The sequence below is a fragment of the Podarcis gaigeae genome (genome assembly GCF_964106915.1).
Source record: "Podarcis gaigeae genome assembly, chromosome: 9".
In the NCBI taxonomy this organism is placed as follows: Eukaryota; Metazoa; Chordata; class Lepidosauria; order Squamata; family Lacertidae; genus Podarcis; species Podarcis gaigeae.
The window spans coordinates 11,471,670-11,489,712 of NC_139685.1; the positions used below are offsets into that span (position 1 = coordinate 11,471,670).

Consider the following 18,043-nt stretch of genomic DNA (forward strand, 5'->3'; position numbering starts at 1 on the left):
GATCAGCCTTCTTTATGGTCCAGCTCTCACTTCCATACATCACTACTGGGAAAACCATAGCTTTAACTATACGGACCTTTGTTGGCAAGGTGATGTCTCTATACAGCACCAAATGTTGGGTTGCTATCATGTGGGCACATGTTTGGGAGTCGCAGCCAAAGAAGCTGCATTAGAAACACACACAAATGAGCTACTCTTTCCTCTCTCCTATCAAAATGAATGGGATAGTTTGATGCTTATTCATTTTCTTGGCCATCTGCTTGCCTGACATAGAGGAAGCACATTTGGTGGACTGTTCAGTATCTGTCTACTTATACACAGCCAGATTCCTGAAGAGCACACTTTTTCAGAACTACAGAATTACTGTATGTATTTGTCAGTTTTAGGTTCTGGTACTAAGATAAGCTAACTAATGCCTTACCAATGAAACATCCTATTAAGTGCTCTGCATTTTCCTGAATGGAGAGAGCTTCCTGGCCTATTGCACTGGGCAGAAATTCAATAGGCAAAAGCAAGCAACTTGTCCATGTAAATTAAACGGGTGCTATATGAAGAGAACTCTTTAAAAAACAAATCTTTGCTCAAGCTAGGGGTTGGGGGGAAATTTGATTTAGTTTAAATTTAAAGGCAAACCTACTTAATTAATATTTTCTGAAACAGTACATGAACCGAATCAACCATCCTTTGAAATTTGCACAGCTTTGAATTTTGCGGTACAGTTCTCCAGCCTAATAATAATAATAATAATAATAATAATAATAATAATAATAATTTATTCATATGCCACCTTTTTCCCTGACGAGACTAAAGGCAGTTTATAGATTAAAATCCAACTAAATATTGGTAGAATTAAAACTATATATATATATAAAATCTGTTTTATAAATTAGTTTAAACAAATTATGTACACAAAAATGCATATATTAGTGAAAATAACTTAGAAAAATGTGTATATCAGGAGAAATTTGCACTAAAATACTGGTGAGTTTTCGTGAGGATTTTTAAAAAAAGAAATCGCAAACTGCGATGGAATTGTGGAGAACTGAACAGAACTGGAAAAGTGAGACACTGAGAAAACCCAAAATGGACAGATTAACTTGTTCCTAACCCCAGATGATCCAGTTTTAATGCCTGCCTCCCCCAAAAAAGAATTCTGTGAGCTATATAATGCAATTTTGCAGAATTTCTTGAATTCACATAATCTGTTTTGCAGATTAAAAAAACCTCATACATTTTGCATCTTACTGTGATTTCATTGACCATGCCTAGGGGCAAGGAGGCATGTGGAACACTGAAACCTCAGCCCAACCTCTGGAAACCGTTCCCAGCTAGCAAAAATTCAGATTTCTGAGATTTCAGCACTCGGTTACAAGCATATTTTTTGCCAGACACAAGGGCTGGAAACATGCTGGAGTTAAAAAAAGCAAGCAAGCAAGCAAGCAAGCAAGCAAGCAAGCAAGCAAGCAAGCAGAGGTTCTTAGGAAGCTGACTTTTGCAATGCTTTCCCTGTGCTCCTGCAGGAAGACAGAATACATACCTCCCCGACAATGCCACATTAAATAGTTAAGAATTGGAAGGTGCGAGAAGCATATGTTTGCCTCTAAGGAATAAGGTAGAGAAAAGGAACAAACCGGGCCTCAGAGGTGTACCTCCCGAGGCCTCGCTAGTACAAATTGCTAGCAAATGAGTTCTGTTCAGAGCTAATGCTTTTGTTAAGTGCCTCATTGCGAGGGAGCAACAAGGAGAGCGTGAATATACTGCCTGGGAGCTATTTAAGTTGCTCTCAAGCAAATGTCATTTTGATCAGAACTTGGTTCACAGCAATTGCAGAATAACTGCAGCGCCACGTCCTCATGTCAGCGGTTAGCCTGGAAGAAGAAGGCATTGGGTCTGTGAGCAGAGTGGTGAGATTGGTGCAGTAAAGGCCACAGACTTGCTTTTTAGGATAGGGTGGGTACGGTGCTGAGGGCTGGGCCAAAAGCTCAGAGGAAAGCCTTGCGCACTGAGAAAGGACCTTCTTTCACCCCACCCCTCCCAGCTGCTCACAGAGGCAAAGTCAAAGAAAAAAGTCCTGTGGCAACAATAGATCTCTCGCACCACCCCACCTTCCTGTGCCAACAATGGGAGAAAAAGAGTTTGAAAGGCTCTGTATACAAAGGGAGCTTTCACAATAGGAAAAGTAATCTTAAAAAGTGTTAAATCTTTCCGAGATAAAAAAAGGGGGGGGGGGAATACACACTGCTGATTGCTTAGATTTTTTTTTTATTTTTAAAAAATGCTTTTAAAAAAATTTTCGCTGCTTACATTCTGCAGCTGTTCACAAAAGGCTAGAAGTCTAAAGTGTATAAGATTGCTTGGCTTTGTTCCTCTGTTTTGTGTAAACTCCACATCTCCTTTACCTGTGCAAATGGTACATCAAGGTGCTCTGCTGGGATTAAGATTTCCTTTCACTGCCTTTGACATGTTGTATTGGCGGAAGAATTAAGAGAGAACGTGGCAGCTCCTGGTTTGTACTAAGAGAGTTTATGCGCACGCTCGTGTATAATTTCCATTATTCTCCAAAGAACAATACTCTTATTTTACAGAAGAGAGTATTGTTTAATGAGCAAGGATCTTATGTTCATCGATTACGTATTATCCCAACACGAAACACGCCAGTTGCAAACTTTCCATCAGAATCTTCCAGTATTCTGAAACACTTCAGAGTCACCAAGAAAGACAACCCAGGATGGGGTTTTGGAGACAGGAGAATATTTAGAGCAATATTAGAGGAGAACACAGTAAGCACATCAGCCACATGGTGGTCAGTTATTTTGTGGCAGAATGAATGAATGAATCTTTATTTGCATCAGCCATCAGCCATAGCAATAAAACAACAATACGATGTACAAAGAATAGAAATAAAAAGTCAATTATATAAAATACGTTTTGGGGTTTTGAATCAATAGTCAAATAGTGGATCTTACTTTGATTACCCCAGCTAAAAATTACCCTTGCAACCTTTGCTGTCAACTGTTCATCTTGAACTGCCAAGAGAAAGAACACTGGGGCAGTGGCTGGGTGACCCAGAATGGACAATAAAAGAGGGGTGATAATCTCATTCTTCAAGTCTTTATAAGGAGTACAAGACGGAAGGAATCTGTTGGAATTGTCCCTCAAGCCAAGGGCAATACATTCAATCTTGCGAGAGTAAAAGCACACCTATATTGCTAGGTTAGGCAGATAGGGTGCCAGAGAGTTGAAATGGGAAGATGGAAAATAGTCATACCATGGGCAAAATTTCCTTATTGTGGCCTAGTTGTTCTGATGCTCAATATCATTTAGGCGCTAACAAATTAGATTTTGCTAAAATGAAAAGTGAGTGGCTGTTGTGGTGATAAACCACAAGAGGGAAGTTTTTGATAGACAATTTTTGTCCAGGTGCTCTTGAGACAATCTTGAAGCAGTAAGGATATTAGACCGGTGGAATTTGAGTTTGTGGTGGAAACTGTGGACATGCCTTGTGTAGAAGGCCTTGTGTCATATGGACACATCAGGTGTAGGTCTGGGTTTGCAGAGACGCCATCCAGCAGCATTCATGCATGCCTTCATGCAGCATCGAAAAATGCGAACGCTATTCTAGGCTGCATCAGCAGAAGTGTAATGTCCAGATTACGGGAAGTAATAGCATCATTCTATTCTGTCCCCCGCGGGTGGCGCTGTGGGTTAAACCATAGAGCCTAGGACTTGCCGATCAGAAGGAGCTCCCGTTGCTCGGTCCCTGCTCCTGCCAACCTAGCAGTTCGAAAGCACATCAAAGTGCAAGTAGATAAATAGGTACCGCTCTGGCGGGAAGGTAAACGGTGTTTCTGTGTGGTGCTCTGGTTTGTCAGAAGCGGCTTAGTCATGCTGGCCACATGACCCGGAAGCTGTACGCCGGCTCCCTCAGCCAATAAAGCAAGATGAACGCCGCAACCCCAGAGTTGGTCACGACTGGATCTAATGGTCAGGGATACCTTTACCTTTACCTATTCTGTCCCCAGTTCTGGGCACCACAATTTAAGAAGGATAATGACAAGCTGGAACATGTGCAGAGGAGGGCAACCAAGATGACCAAAGGTCTGGAAACCCATTTGCCTTATGAGGAGTGGTTGAGGGAGTAGGGGATGTTTAGCCTGGAAAAGAAGAGATAAAGAGGAGGTACGATAGCCACGTTCAAACATCTCATGGGTTGTCATCAAGATTGAGGTGTCCCAGCAATGTGTGTGTCATTGCGTCATCTGGATGAGGCCAAGTGTTCTGGAGCAACCAGACACTGAAGCTGTGCCACACTTGGCTCAGTCAATGCTCGGCTTCCTCTGCCCCCTAAACGTCAAGAGGGCCTGGCCCCCTTTCAACAAATATTGAGGGAGCTGAAGACACCTTGGCCACTGAGAATTGGCATGCCTGCTGTTGGGCTCACTTGCTCTTCCTCGCTCACCACTGTGGGGTGCATTTAGGTCAGTAAACTGAGTATACCCCTGGCATATATCTGTTAATGAAAAATCCAGATTTCTTATCTGTGTAGACCAGTGGTGTCCAAACTTTTTTCAAAGAGGGCCAGATTTGATGAAGTGAAGGGTTGTGAGGGCCGACCAAAGGGCCAACCAAAGTTTTTGGCCGTTTTTTAAGGATTGAAGTTGTTGAGCTTTCTTTGTGATTTTACCCCAAAGTTGTTGTTACCCCAGGAAATAAACTGCCTTAGGGGCCGGATTAAACTGACCAGCGAGTTGGATTAGGTCCATGAAATAGACTTTGGACATGCCTGATGTAGACCATAATATAATAATTATGCACTCTTCTCTTCCTATATCAAAAGCAACTTGATTTCTGGATGCCTTTCATGTTTGTTTGCAGGTAATTTTTGGCAATGAAAATACTGTCAGCTGCTCTGGAGTGAAGCATTAAACAGCCGAGTTGCATCCAACTGATAATGAAGAAAAAGTAAACATGCAAACATATATGTAGGATTGTAAAATCTATTTGGGGTTCTTTTGTATACTAATTGTTAGTAACTAATTGCACTGTAAAGAGCCTTAAATTGCACAACTTTTAAATTAATTTATGTTTGCGGTTTTATTTCATTTGTATTTTTTAGCAGTCCTCCTGCCTGAGACATTAGAGTGTATATTTATAATTCACTTTATCCTCTTAAATTGTCATCCAAGATCGAAAGGTTTTCTCTCTTTTAATTAGGACACTGGGTAGAATATTATTTATCCTAGTGGGCATATTTATATGTTTTACCATGGTACAAATGGGCTATACATTTTCTCTGCAAAGCAGTATTAATTCTCACTGTAAATAATATACTCCAGTACATTTGGTCTATCAGGTGAAATAAATATTCCAAATCTGGCATACAAACCCATTGAAAGTGCAGTGACCATATGCACTTCTCTGTTGGGCTTTAAAGGACAACTCTCTCTTCCAAAGTTTTATAATACAAAGGGCAATTCACTAATTAGCACTGTAAATTAGTGTTGCCATGAGGTTAAATTGGAAAAAAAAATCCACCCAGCCCCTGCAGTATTTCAATTAATGTTATTTTTAATTGCTTGTATTAGCATTTGAGGACAAGATTGATTAGCTTTTGACCATCAAAGAAACAGAACTTGAAGCTGTTAAATACTGAATTGGAAGTGGTTAATTATACTTAAAATCCATAGGTACTGTACATATTAGTCTAGAAGGTCATCAGAGTACAACAGAGTAGGTGTGCTTTCGAACTTGTTTTTGTTAAAGAAAAACCTCAGGAACACCTACATCTGTTCTCCTATCTCATTTGATAATAGGAATTAGCACCTCTGAAATTCACATCCAAAAGTGTTCTTGTTTACTAAATTGCTTTTTAGTAAAAGTTTAAGGGAATCTGTTCATGTTCAATTTGCATTTCACACAGCAAGTAACCAAAACTGTAGCCAGAGACTAGTTCACAAAGCAGGCCTGCGTAGATTCTCTCTATGGTCAGAAGCCTCCATGTGACAGTAGCAGGTAGCCACAGATGCCAAGAAAAAAGATTAACTTCTGGCAGCACTTAGATCATTTTTGCAACAGAGAAAGGGGAACAAGCACATTTCTGCAACCAGGGGGATTCTTTGCAGCTGGGAGAAGATTCCAGGAGCTTCCAGAGGGTAAACAAGGAGGCAGATGGCAGCACACTGAGAAAGGGATTGCTTTGGATGCTCCAGCTGATAGGTGTTAAATCCAATAGATGGAGACATCTGACCATGTGTAGGGTCTGTTTAGGCCTGCTGAGTGAGTAGGGCCTAAGGCTCTCAGCATTTGAACTTTTGAAGGGCATCCAAATCTTTCCTCAGGTAAGCATAATGCACAAGCTTAATTGCATCCTTGATTACTGACTTGGGTCCACTGTGATGCGACTTTCGAACAATGGAGGCACCTTAGGAGCTCCACCAGTGTATTTGAGATCAGTTGAAATGCGATATCAAATGACGCGCGCGCGCGCGCGCACACACACTTAATTTATCTTGGCGAGGTGACATGTGTAAAGTCGAACTTCAGAAGGATCTCTAGTCCAGAAGCTAGGAGTCCTTTCTCCACATTAAGCTCCTGTGTTTGGGAAGACAAAGCAGTGCTTCCCCAACGCAGGAACTTAGTGTGAATTTCACTAGGTAAAGGTACCCCTGACTGTTAGGTCCAGTTGCGGACAACTCTGGGGTTGCGGCGCTCATCTCACTTTACTGGCCAGGGGAGCCGATGTTTGTCTGCTGACAGTTTTTCCGGGTCATGTGGCCAGCATGACTAAGCTACTTCTGGCAAACCAGAGCAGCGCACGGAAACGCCGTTTACCTTCCCGTCTACTTGTACTTTGACGTGCTTTCAAACTGCTAGGTGGGCAGGAGCTGGGACCGAGCAATGGGAGTTCACCTCGTCGTGGGGATTCGAACCGCCAACCTTCTGATCAGCAAGCCCTAGGCTCAGTGGTTTAGACCACAGTGCCACCCGTGTCCCTGTGAATTTCACTACCAGGACATATTTAAACCACAGAAAAACACTCAGGGGAAAAGTAATGTCATGGAGATTTCCCCCCATAAAAATATAATGCATTCATCAGCAGGTGCTTAGGAGTGCCTTGGTAAGGTTTAACCCAGTGGTGGCCAAACCTGGTCCTCCAGCTGTTTTGGGACTACAATTCCCATCATCCCTGACCACTGGTCCTGTTAGCTAGGGATGATGGGAGTTGTAGTACCAAAACAGCTGGAGGGCCAAGTTTGGCCATCACTGGTTTAACCCATAGCCAAGGACAGAGGTAGCTAATGTTGGTATTCCATTCCCCCGCTGTGCAGACGTGTGGGATTGTTTTAATCACATGTCTGTGTTTTACATTCCAGCACTGATTGTTGGAGTCTTGTGAACGGAAGTTCCGTTCTGTATTGCTTTTGTGTTCTCTCTTCTCTCTGAGAGCAAGTAGGAGAGGAGTCACGTTTTCCTTTGTCCTGATTTTGTATATAAATAAAGTAGCTTACTACTCACACCCTAGAGCCTGGCTTCTGCTGATGTTGTTTCTCTGCTAATGTGTGCTCAGTGTCTCTGGACATGAGTCACAGAATCTCGTCGGGGAAGAAGATTGATGGATCCCAAGAGGAGCACGCAGATGAGAGGAATGGGCTGGCACGTACAACGCCGTTGGCCTGGTCGCCCGCCCTGCCTGCTGCCAATTACCCCGACAGTTAAAATGGTGCCCTCCAGATGTTTGCATTGTCTTCTGGTAACTGGACCAAATGATATCATCTACCCAACAATATCATATTACCTTCAGCAATATATAACTTTTCCCAGACCTAACTCTAGATACAGTGGTACCTCGGGTTAAGGACTTAGTTCGTTCTGGAGGTCCGTTCTTAACCTGAAACTGTTCTTAACCTGAGGTACGGCTTTAGCTAATGGGGCCTCCCACTGCCTCCGCCGCACAATTTCTGTTCTCACCCTGAAGCAAAGTTCTCCGCCTGAGGTACTATTTTTGGGTCAGCGGAGTCTGTAACCTGAAGCGTCTGTAACTTGAAGCATCTGTAACCCGAGGTACTACTGTATTTTGCTTTCTTGAAGGACAAGATTGTGGCCTTTCTACATTCCATGTGCAGAAGTTGACTACATTGGCACTGGAGACAGGATAGTGTCCTCCACTGCAACCGAGGATAGCAGGCAAACTTAGAGGGAACAGAACAGTTGCACACATAACCATATGTTGCATACATAACCATGTTGCATACACAGAGGGGGATGGTTGCCTGGGGCAGGTTGGGCAGAACAGACAGAGGGCTACTGCTCCTCAGTACCTCTCACCTTAGGTGGTTACCTCAATTTACCAGATGGCACAATGTGAGAAAACCAAAAACCACCAGAATGCCTATATTACGCAAATCCAATAGAAAAAACACGTAAACGTAATAGGCCGTATAGTAACAATTTCTTCATCTTCTCTTGTATTTTTCTGTCTGTCATATTGCTTAGAAGAGTGGCATGAAATAATCTTCTAAGTGTCTAATGAAGATGATTGGGTTGGCAAACGAAAGAACCTGGCACTGATGAATAAGCTCCATGTAGCTATTTTATTTGGATGTTTAGACCCAGAAACCTCTCCCCTAAATAAATTCACACTTGACTAAAATTTTAGGCTTGGTTTTTGGCAGAATTTAGGCCACAACTTTATTGATTACAGAAAGCGAGTGGTTGCATAGGCTCTGGTTCGACTAGCTCCCTGCCATGAAGGTAGCGCTGACCCAGGGTTCCAGCATAGGTCAGCCAAGGGTGAACACCTGGATAAGCGGAAAGCCAGGAATGGGCTAACTCTGCCACCCAAATGCCCCCCTGGATTCAGGCATGGGCACAACCCTCTCACAGGGGTTGACCAAACCATCAAGTCCCCAGATTCCTTTAACGGAATACCCTTCACATATGGATGGCGAGAGCGTTCTCCCATCCCTATCACCTGAACCAGAGCCTATCTGCAACCTTACAAGTTGTGATGATTTGCTACGTGGCAGGTGAAACCTAAATGGCAACAGCCAAGTGGGGAAAATTCCTGCTGTGCCCCTGTCCCAATGACAGATGACACACGACGGCATAGCAAGGTCTAGCGCAACAAGCCCTAAAAGTAGGGAGAGATGGGCAGGTGTTCCGAATGCAGGCGCCAAAAGAGGAAGCTCTGGGTCACATGCATGGGCATTAATAGGTCCCTCGAACCATTTGAACTGTGTCCCATTGGCCAGATTATACCCAGCTTCGAGGGACCTACCAGTCGGGTGTGGTGGCTGACCAGTCGTACCCACCCACAACACAGGGTGTCGGTTTTCCAGGTCTCACCGCAATCCCTCTTTAAGGGAGGAACTGATATAGTACCAGTATGTACATTTTTTATATCTTTGTATGTTACTTTGGAATTTGTGTAGGTATTATATTACAAAGTGTCTATGTTTATATGATTTAGAACCCTGCACAGCTGATGAAGCCCCTTTGGGTGAAACAGGGGACTATCTAGGAATCCTTGTCATCAGTGCCAGGTTCTTTGGAAATTAGAAAAGAATGTATTACGGCACTGACAATATAGGACTTGGGTTTTGTACATACTGTACTTGGTGGTCAACTGGAAAGCTACATTTTAATATATTATGTCACGATGTTGATTCTGGCATTATAAGAAGCTGTATCTAATTTTTGAAAAGTAGTTTCGAGTAAATAGCTTTGTAACTGTTACTATACGGCCTATTACGTTTACGTGTTTTTACAATGTGAGGAAAAGCAAGGGGAACTCATTCTGTGCTCCTTCTGTGTGGTACAGTGGTACCTTGGGTTACATACGCTTCAGGTTACATGCACTTCAGGTTACAGACTCTGCTAACCCAGAAATAGTGCTTCAGGTTATGAACATTGCTTCAGGATGAGAACAGAAATCGTGCTCTGGCGGCGCGGTGGCAGCGGGAGGCCCCATTAGCTAAAGTGGTGCTTCAGGTTAAGAACAGTTTCAGGTTAAGTACGGACCTCCGGAACGAATTAAGTACTTAACCCGAGGTACCATTGTATATCTAAATTCCAACTCTATTATTCTATATGGTTGGCAGTTGGTTACTTGCCATGTGGAATGACATACACATTTGCATATAATCCATATTTGTATTGTAGCAAACAGACAAGGCTGAGGTTTAGGTCCACCACAGAAAGCCACCCAGTTCCAAAGTAGTGGTGAAGCTAGAACAAACCCCAGAATAGGAGGCCATACAGCATCTACATCTCTGAAAGAATGTAGGGCTCATCCCTTTTACAGCTGCAATTTCACAGAATCTAGAGCTTGAGTGAGCACATGTTAAGCCAAAAAGTTTATTATTATTATTAATTGAATTTGATTATGTTTTGAGGAGGCTGCGCCTACCAACTCTCCTCAGGCAAATTGAAATTGAAAATGAGAAATTCAGTGGAAAAATAAAGGAAGAAATATCCTCATTAATAAGAAATCACACACCATTTAGAAGGGCAAGAATTCACATGGAACTTATCTTATGCCTACTAAGTGACAAATTTATTAAGTGAAATAAAGATTGAAATAAAGATTGCCAACACCCCCCTCCCCCAAAAAAACCATGCTTTTTAATAGGGTTGCCAAATTTTACTGATTGCTTCTGCTTCTTTGCCTATAATAACCAGTTCATTGGTTGCCATGGTGGTTCCATGGCCTATTTTGCCCTTTCCCTGACTTAAATTATTTTTACTGATTTCTGTGATTTCTTTTCCCTGATTCCTTTTGCACCTGACTTTGAAGCTCTTGGGCTGTAAGCTCTTCGGGGCTGAGGCCTTGTTTGTGAATGTCTTGCCCAGCAGCAACAGGCCTCTAATACTTTCAGAAACTGAGATGATCTGGAAACAAGTTTCCTAGCAACTGCAGAATAAGCAAGCCAACTGGCAAACACTGGCCAGAAAAATGCATTTTTAATAAAAACTGCAAACATGTTGTACTACCCTTAGACAAAAGCACATACTAGACATTCCCGTTGACCTAACACAACAAACTGTTTCTCTAAAGACACAGTACATGTGGGCAATTATTTCAGGAAAAACTACCCCAACAAAGTCAGTGCAGACCACTTTCCAACATACTGGTGTCTTTCATGAACACCCAAACAAACAATTTCTTATCCTTTAAAAATAATTGAAATACTTTATTGTCACTTGTATAACTTGTATACATTGAGATTACACGAGCACCCCCCATTTAGCTCTCTTAGTCTTAATTCCCCTCGTTTACTGACGCACACCCACCAAACTCGAAAGTCAGTGGCCCTGTTGTTATCTTTTCATTCAGCAGCCTAACAGCCCACGGATAGAAGCTGTTCTTTACCCTGTTGGTGCGACTAATGATGCTTCTATATCTTCTGCCCAAGGGCAGGAAATCAAGAAAGTGCCGGCCAGGGTGCGAATCATCCCTGAGAATTTTCCTCACTCTCCTGAGGCAATGTTCTTCTGCGATGTCATCCAGTGGATTCACGGGACAGCCCATAATATATTGTGCTGTATTCACCACCCTCTGTAGGCACTTCCTATCAGCTGATGTCAAACCAGCGTACTACACCGTGATGCAGTATGAAAGGACACTTTCTATTGTTGACCGGTAGAAGGAGATCATCAAATGTTGATTGGCATTGTTCTTTTGCAATACTCTGAGAAGATGGAGTCTCTGTTGGGCTTCCTTAACCACCTGGGTTGTATTGATTTTCCAAGTAAGGTCTTCACTGAGATAAACTCCTAGGAATTTAAAGGAAGAGACTCTCTCCACACAGCCCTCCCCAGTGTACAGCAGAGCTAGTTCTCCTCTCTTCCTCCAAAATTCCAACACCATCTCCTTTGTCTTGCTGATATTAAGGTGCAAGCTGTTCCCTAGGCACCATGTAGATATTTTTTGGACCTCTCCTCTATACATTGATTTGTCTCCACCCCAAATTTGGCAAGAACCACTCTCAAACTTGCCACTCCTACTCTGAAGTTTCAAATCACTCTACTAAACAATTTTATAATTATAAACCATATAATTTTCCACCTTCTTTTTTTTTTGAGAATGTCTAATCAGCTGGTACAGTCAGAAGAAAGACCCACTGAGCTCAGTGGAACGTATTCTCTGGTAAGTGAGTATAGGATTACGGTGTTAGAAACTTGACAATTCTGAATTTGCCCTTACAGTTAAACTGGATGGCAATTATGACAGAATAGAATAGTTGCGCAGCAGTGAAGTGTGCAGCAATCTAATTTAGCTTATTCACAGGTCTAAGCCTAGACAGAAAGTCCAGTCAGCTGTTGTGAGCTTCACAAATGAACAAGTCAAATGAACCTGAAGAGATATGCAGCAACGAAGGAAAATGAATTGTAATCTGCATTTGCTCAGGAGCCAAAGTGCCGGTTACTTTCTGATGTGGTAAATGTTCAGGTAAACATTTGGATTGGGCCAGCAAGATGCATTTTCTCAGTCAGGACAAACTCTGGTGTTTACTGGTTTGGCTACATAAACAGAACATGAGTATAACCAAATAAAATAGCCATGGTATACAGACTGACCACCTCAAAAAGTAAAGTGTGAATTGGTTCTATTATAAATTGAACAAGCTTATATTTAACTCAGTTTCACTGCAATATTCACTGCAGATGGTGACAGCAGCCACGAAATTAAAAGACGCCTGCTTCTTGGGAGAAGGGCAATGACAGGCCTAGACAGCATCTTGAGAAGTAGAGACATCACCTTGCCAACAAAGGTTCGTATAGTTAAAGCTATGGTTTTCCCAGTAGTGATGTATGGAAGTGAGAGCTGGACCATAAAGAAGGCTGATCGCCAATGAATTGATGCTTTTGAATTATGGTGCTGGAGGAGACTCTTGAGAGTCCCATGGACTGCAAGAAGATCAAACCTCTCCATACTGAAGGAAATCAACCCTGAGTGCTCACTGGAAGGACAGATTGTGAAGCTGAGGCTCCAGTACTTTGGCCACCTCATGAGAAGAGAAGACTCCCTGGAGAAGACCCTGATGTTGGGAAAGATGGAGGGCACAAGGAGAAGGGGACGGCAGAGGAAGAGATGGTTGGATAGTGTTTTCGAGGTTACCAGCATGAGTTTGACCAAACTGCGGGAGGCAATGGAGGACAGAGGTGCCTGGCGTTCTCTGGTCCATGGGGTCACGAAGAGTCGGACACGACTAAACGACTAAACTACAACACTGCAATATTTCACTCCAATGGAAATTCGAGATGAACGTGGAAGTTCCGGCTCTGGTAAAGCATTTGAGGAATTTTGAGAAAAGATAAAAGGGTACTTTCAACAAAAAATAAATCACATAAACACACAAAATGCAGTATCATCACCATTGTCATAAATTCACCATGTCACAAACAAAGTTTCACTTCTTCACTTAGGAGCAGCAAAAACATTTGTGAGAAGCCTAAATATTTATTATAAAAAGTTTCTACATCAGTGTATTGCCACAAGAGGGAAAAAGTCCAAACTCAATGGAAAAGGGACTTTGAATTTCAGTTGCAAAAGGGATTGGTGCTGTTCAGTTAAGTTACTCTCCCTAAGCCTACAACAGATACAATATAAAGGAATGCTTCCGTGTTCAACTGCTCAACATGTCAGTCACAATTTTTAAATGGTGGAAAAGTAAGATCTCCAGGACAGATGTTTTCCACATCTGGTGGAATGGTAAATTTGCACATATCTATTGGATACAAATATCCAATAGATACAAATATTGGGAACTCATTCGCAAACTGCGAACTGTATTGTTCACCCCACCCTGAACAGAAGCAAAATTCCAGGGGTCTCGGCACCTAACTAGGATTTGTGTTCCTTTGGTATGAAGCACGGCAGAGATTGGTGTCTTTAAGAAATATGGCTTATTTACACATATTTACACCTGAGTTTTATGGAAGGAGTGCAGAACATTAGACCCCAAGAGTGTCTATTGTTGTTCTCCCCATTGCTTCGCCAAGCTCGGTCAGTGGTTTAGACCACAGCCCCACCAAAGAACAAAGACAGGTGATAGCAAGATCATTACCCCGACAAAAGGTGGCACATTCAGTGTCAGACAGGAAATGGGTGGCGTTCCTTCCCCGGCTGTATGTTAGTTAGCAAAAGACAATAGCAAAGCTGAAAGGGGGAAGTTGCCAGGGTTACAGCGGGTGTGATGCCCTTTTAACACAAGGATTGAATTGTGTTTGGAGCAAGGGTTTGGGGAAAGAAGAAGGGAGGGGAAGAACTCGCTGTCTGGGAGAGGCTGCTCAGAGAGACTGGGGATCATGGCTGCATTCTGCTCTGGACCCCTCTTGGGCTTGCCAGTTGAAAGGTCGGTGGTTCGAATCCCCGTGACGGGGTGAGGTCCCATTGCTCAGTTCGAAAGCATGTCAGAGTGCAAGTAGATAAATAGGTACCGCTCCAGCGGGAAGGTAAATGGCATTTCTGTGCGCTTCTCTGGTTTCGCCAGAAGCGGCTTAGTCATGCTGGCCACATCACCCGGAAAAACTGTCTGCAGAAAAACGTCGGCTCCCTTGGCCAGTAAAGCGAGATGAACGCTGCAACCCCAGAGTCATACACAACTAGACTTACCTGTCAGGGGTCCTTTACCTTTTACATGTTAGCCGATCTCCTGAACAGGACAACTGGCTCAGCCTATATTATTATACTGCACCCGGCATCTTCCCTTAATATGCCAAATATTAGCTAAATTCTATCATTTACTAAATTCAGAATTTAGGGTGCCAGATATTGGCATAGCACAGGGCGCTGCTGAAATCTGAGACCCCAAGCTCCGCCACTGCCCTCCCCAATTCATAATAGTATATTTGTTTTGGATCCTGTAATAGCCTTTTAAAATGTTATTACTACATCCCCAATTTGGGGGAATTTACTATGGTCGCAGCAACATTTTTTTCGGGCAGACCTTGAAAGGAACCTAAACCTCTTACTCTCCATGAATGGTTGATAAAGTCCCTTGAGCTGTCAGAAATGGACAAGTTTACAGAAGATATATATGAGAATCGGCCTATGGCAGATGTCAAAATCGGCAGATAAATGGTAAAACATTATCATCTTTTGGAATAGGCTTTGCGGTCACATAGGTCCTGAAGTCTGTTTGTATGAATTGTACAGGAGAGAGAGAGGAGAGAGAGAGAGAAAAATTAAAGTATTCATAACTAAGTGGAAACATATGGACTGAGCCAAAGCTTTTCAATAAAAGAATTGTAAGGTTTACAAGCTGTCCTAAGAGGAACCTGTACAATTTTCAGAGGTTATAAATGTGAAAAATGTTGGCAATCCAAAAATGCTCCTTTTTTTTCAAAAGTAGGCTAGCAGTTTTCCCCATTAACTTTTTTCTAACTCTAAAGGAGTAACAACATTGTGTATGCATAATTAACCCATTCTTCAAACTAATTTTTGACATATTGGTCAGTAAATATAATGAAAATCTGTTTGCGAAAAGCTGTTGCTTAAAGTCATGTGTTAAAAGCCCAAGGCAAACAGAAATCTGTGCTTCATTACCAGAGGCACAGGTGATAAATCTAACAAAACAGAATTAATAGTCTCTAATTATCAGGTATATACTTCACCTGGAGTACCAGATTCAGTTACAATTGCCAATACGTTAGCATGTAATTGCCCTTAGAGTGCTATAATTCATATCACGAACTGTGAAAAACTTCCTAGAAAAAGAGAGTGTGAGGAAATAATAAAGTTGGTGAAATTTAATTATTTCAAAAGCTTAATGTGTGTGATAATCTTGGAGGAGTTCAAATGAAGCTTCTGAGTGAAATTTGAGTAAATAAGTGTTAGTACTTTATGCTGGTTATTAACATGCTACAAGAAAATGAAACAAGTTCTTTCGAAAGAGGTGGAGGGAAATAATCTGGGAAATATTTTGAATTTCCCACATGAGATGTGGTATTTCCACAAAATTAGCTTAGGGAGTACCTTGGAAAATGGAGTTGTTGCTATCTTCTGCTGCACGAGACTTTTTTTTCCAGCATGCAATTATGTTTTGTCAGACCGAGGGCAAAATATATGTGAATTTTACACAAAAAAAGGGGTTAGAAAAGAAGCCCTTTCTCATATACAGGGGTGTGATGGCTTTACACATTCTACCTCCTCCACACTCCATTGACAAACAGTGTTACAGCAGTTACCAAAGCAGAAATATGAAGATTATCATAGTCAAGAAAACCCCCCAGAAAATTTAGAAAAGCAACGGCTCAAACCAGCCAATATACAAAAAGTGGAGCGATCGGTCTAAAATGAGAGTACAGAAACACTGTAAACGCCGCCACCCCCTGCACTGAGGTCAGGAATGGCTAACTGGCTGCCAATGAACCAAATACAATCCCAAAGAAATCTTTCCTGGCCTGGTAGCCCTACTAATGTAGAATCAAGTTGGGGTGGTGGTGTTCCCTCACTTGCGGCTGAACTCCTATGCCGACTGTCGACATCTGGCCCCTGACAGGTTTACCCTCAAGGGAAGAAAAAGTCGACCCAAAAACGGGTCCTCAAGCTCTGTCCTGGAGGGGGTGCCGGCCTTTTGTCAAGCAAACAAGTCACATTCAGATTATAATACTGTACGTTTCCGTGGCTAAGTTTAGGTATTTTTCTTTAAGGTAAAGGGTAAAGGGACCCCTGACTGTTAGGTCCAGTCGCGGATGACTCTGGGGTTGCGGCGCTCATCTCGCTTTATTGGCAGAGGGAGCCAGCGTACAGCTTCCGGGTCATGTGGCCAGCATGACTAAGTCGCTTCTGGCGAACCAGAGCAGCACAAGGAAACGCTGTTTACCTTCCCGCCGGAGCAGTACCTATTTATCCACTTGCACTTTGACGTGCTTTCAAACTAGGTTGGCAGGAACAGGGACCAAGCAACAGGAGCTCACCATGTCGCGAGGATTCGAACCACCGACCTTCTGATCGGCAAGTCCTAGACTCTGTGGTTTAACCCACAGCGCCACCCGCGTCCCTTAGTACAGTGGAATGCACCTCAAATAAACAAGCAAAGGATCAGACTACATTCTTTCTCAATCTTTTTCTGGAAGTTCATCAGCAGAGCATGATATTATAGACTACACTTGCTGCAGTTGCCATTGAATACACAATTATGGTCTCTTTTCCATGAATTTGTCTAATCCTAATCCCATTTATTTAAGAGAATACATTACCAAACAGGAAACAAAACATTAGTCCGATTGCCTATTATGGTGTCCGGTATATACTATAGTATTTAATATGTACACATTTCTGCAAAAATTCATTCCCATGCCTATTTCATAGATGTAAATCCAGTTTATTTTTCAATTTTCACTATAAAAGAAAGATTTACTGAGGCAGTCTATAGTATGGAATGGGTCATTAGATTTCCAATTCTTAGTTTCTACGATCTTCACTGCCACAAACAGATTTTCCCTAAGTCGTATGTTTATATACATCAGATTTCTCTCTCTCAAAGATTCAGTAATTGCCAGTTGTATCAGCAATAATTTGTAGCACTTTAGCCTCTCCAGTTTTTTCACCATTGGTCAATGCAGCTACATATGCACAAAGCTGGCATTGCTCGTATGGTATTCCCGGCATCTAAGCTGAGATGCGTTATAAATCCCATTCTCTGTGGAATTAAATACCAGATATGCATAATTATATACTGCAGCTGCCTTAAATCCAGTGTCAAAGAAAAGAACCTAAAAGAACCTTTTCCAATTATTGCCTGCCTTTTGTGAACCAAGTGCTAATGCCCATTTTTACATGCATAGCTCTTTAATATAAAAATGTATGTGGTCTTAGATATAATTTTAAACTTTCACTGATGATAGCCCAACTCAATAATTTGTTCCTTTTTTTTGTTAATTCTTCACACTGAGAATGCCCATTAAGTTTTTTTGCACTTAAAACTTCATTTTTAATATTAATAAAAAGGATGTCGCTCCTCAGATTTTTCCTTTAGAAGAATATATGAAATAATGCTCTAAACAACAATTAATATTTTATAAGTCCCTATAGTTT

The 18,043-nt window shown here is 42.1% G+C and overlaps 1 long non-coding RNA gene across 1 annotated transcript in view; it reads right to left on the bottom strand.

Moving 5' to 3' along the window:
• LOC310852192 overlaps positions 1 to 18,043 on the bottom strand; it is a 405,418-nt gene that overhangs the window by 180,197 nt on the left and 207,178 nt on the right. The gene's annotated exons all lie outside the window — the stretch shown is intronic.